The sequence below is a fragment of the Benincasa hispida genome, chromosome 4 (genome assembly GCF_009727055.1).
Source record: "Benincasa hispida cultivar B227 chromosome 4, ASM972705v1, whole genome shotgun sequence".
Lineage (NCBI taxonomy): Eukaryota > Viridiplantae > Streptophyta > Magnoliopsida > Cucurbitales > Cucurbitaceae > Benincasa > Benincasa hispida.
Window position 1 is genome coordinate 45,299,462 of NC_052352.1, and position 3,516 is coordinate 45,302,977.

The window sequence follows — 3,516 nt, forward strand, 5'->3', positions numbered from 1 at the left end:
TGACGGCTGCAACTTCTCTGTGAGACCGTATTCGCTTGATGGCCGCAACTTCTATGCGATGGACGCATGCGGTTAATGNCTTGATGGCCGCAACTTCTATGCGATGGACGCATGCGGTTAATGGCCGCATTATCCATACACTGAACATATGTGTTCGCCTCTATGATGGAGAGATTTCCCGCATGCGGTCGTCTTTGCGATAGCCCAGCTTCTGCGTTTGCGTCCGCTTCCTGCGTTAGCTACAAAGATAGACAATTGAATGCATAATAGTGGGTTAGTCGAGATTCTTAATACCGATCGACGCAAACTCGTTTTCTCATGAATTCCTAACATAATCGCTGCATATTCTACTTAACAGCTTTCATAATTCTAAATAAAAGGCCTATAATGACGTCCATTTCTACCCATCATCACACCCCCAAACTTAGAATCATGCTTGTCCTCAAGCATGCGTTATACTACTAGAAATTCAATATTCACTTTCTGACTTTCTTTTGCGATGATCAACCTCTCAGAATATAATTTACTCATTCCTTTAATCATGGCAGCAATGCTCTCCTCCATTTCGGCTACTTCTCCAAAGAGATCTTTTCTAAGCTTAATTCCGGCAAGCCTTTGCTAAAAAACTTTTTATTCATTCCCCACAACTTTTTGTTTAGCTTTTAAGAATGTGTTCGTTCAAAAAAATTCAAAGCTTTGCGATTTCTTATTAGAATGCGGCGTTGAACCTGGTTACACTCTTCATTTTGGCTTGCCCCCACGTGTGTCATGCGGACAGCCAACTTCGGTTGCGTGCCATATTCAACTCAACTCTTGTCTTGTTTAATTTAGCTTGCGTCAGACAGAAGAGTTGCGCTTATGCGTTGATCCTGATGACTTACTTTCGTCTTGGCTTGCCTCCACGGATGTCATGCGGACATGCAACTACGGGTAAGTGCCTTTCACAACTTAAATCTTGTCAACATGGGTTTCCCCATTGCATTTACAGTGGAGTTGTTATTCTCAATTTTTGTTTTTGAAGGAAATAATCGCAATGTAGTGAACGCAATTCTCCGAGATCGCTGCCACCCCCAAACTTAGAGGTTGGCAGCGTTCTCGCCGCAAAGCTAAAGACAAACTCAACAGGAATGCAGTAACAGATGTTTAAACAGAGGTTTGCACATAATAAAGTTTAGACTATCAAAATTTGAAGAAGCTATTAAAAGTAAGGAGATCCTTGTGATGCTTAGTTAGCGGATGTAGTGAATTATACGTACTATCATAGATGCATCGCAAAGGAAGGAAATCAGACACAAAGAATTTCAAAAGGATAATGCATAAAAGATAACAAGAAAAGGACCTTGAGTAGAATACAGTTGCGACCATGCTTTAAACTTCATGCGATCGAAGCCATGCATTGAAGGATTGAGGGAATTCTTTCGTTGTACTGCGCACCGAGGAGAATTATTGTTGCACCTACAAGGAGTAAATGCACCACATCCAAGAAAGCAGCCGCATATCCAAAATAACAATAAAAATAAACTAAACTAGAAAAGCAAGGTAAAGATAGAGTAGAAGACGTCCCTGGAGAAATTGGAGTGATGTCATCGCAAGGAGTCTCCCATGCAAGAGATTTCTCTCAAGTATTTAGGTTAAGAGGTTGGCCCTGACCATGAGAACTTCTGGCAATTGTTGGGCATAGGTTGTTCACCATGCGCTTGGAACTACCTTTAGCTCATGCGACTGATTGCCCTTCTATCTTGGGGTCAATACTAGTTTTCGGTACATCGCCTACACATCAATATTGTTTGTAACTTGGTCGCACAAGCTACAATACTTCCCAAGGTAAAAGGGTTTCCTGCGAAAGCACAAAACTCAACAAACTATTAGCTGCCAAGTCCCTGGCAACGGCGCCAAAAACTTGACGACTAAAATTAAGTAACACAATTATGCGATGCATGTCTTAGGTTATGCGTTGGATCTCATGCGTAGGTGGTCATGCGTTGGAATGAAATGTATGCGTTAATCTCATATGCAATGACCATGCGTTCCTGTCACAAGTTTTCTTGCGTTCTCGCCAAGTATAACGAGAACGCAAGTTTCTCGGGTGATCCGAGGTCGAACTCAGGGACTTGTAGCAAAATGCTATGCAGTAATATGTTTGCGACGGATAAATAAAAGAATGAAGGGGGTTATAAGCTATAAAATACTCCTACTCCTAACTAACAGATTAAGCGGTGGAAATATGACTGAGAGGTAGAGACATGACAACTGTTGACGTGTAGTAAAATGTATGAAAAAATCGATAAAATGGTAAGGATGTCTTCATCGCAACCCTAAGCTTGATCGCAAGGGTAACCCCAGCCAACGCAAGCTATGCGATCATGCTATACACACTTTACATAGACGCATGTGATGTATATGCGATCGTGTTGAGAAGCCTATTTCTAAGCCTCTACAACCCGCCACGTGCTCTCACACTTAAACGAGATGACCGCATACCACCATATCCTACTTAAAGGGTACATACGCTATGTAGTAGGAAACGAAGCTTATTCCTAAGTTTCCCATTCTTGCTTATGCGATCCAATCCGCTCTCCCAAGACTTAGATTTGGTTTTTAGACTACTCTCCCGAGTATGCCTAAATGATGAATGATGCGCTCATAAGACAAGGTAATCGCATAAACCTGGCTGACGTAAAATTATTCCTATCCCTAGTGAACACTTGCTTACATTGCTTAATGCGACCAACCACTTATCCTCCCGGGCAGTTAGTTGCTGCTGATTCTACTCATAGACAAGAATTGCATCTGTTTATAGACAAGCGTTGCTACAACTTGACACTAAGCAAATAAGGTTTTCTCACAACACTTGCACAACGCACACCTCCCGGTGGTTTGCTACATGCTTCATATTCCTAATCCGTATGATTAAGTATGCGATACTCTAGCAATCTCACTTAGTGATGCAATGAAATTTAAGGATGCTAAGTAAATGAAGATGGAGATGGAATTGAAGGAAAATATAGAAATGCATTGATCACAAAATGTATTAATTCCTTAAGCCAAAAAGTAATACAATATAAGGAAAGAAGAGAAATGGGGGGCTAGCTGGAAGCAATGTCTTGCACCCAACAGATGTGTGTCAAGGCTGCCAGTGGTGCCATGGATGGGCAGTGGAGCAGACTCTCTCGAGCTCAAACTCTGGCAAAGGCTCCGGTCGTCACTCAGAATGATTGAAGGGGATGAAGAACTCTCAAGCTATCTTCTCACACTTTAGTCTGGATCACAAGGATCTGCCCTAAGGCAGGAAGCCTCAGGCGGAAAACCCTGGATGATCTGAAATTCTGTTCAACGGCTTCTATTTATAGAGCTCGATCACCGATAGCATTAATGGACCTGCTCTGAATCTGACATTTGTGGTGTGATGGTTCTTTTCTGAATCTTTGCTGCTAACGGTGTGGTAGGTGAATTGTCAACATCATCTTTTGATTCTCTCGAGGTATGCATTCATGCCTGCATTCCACCAACCTTGCG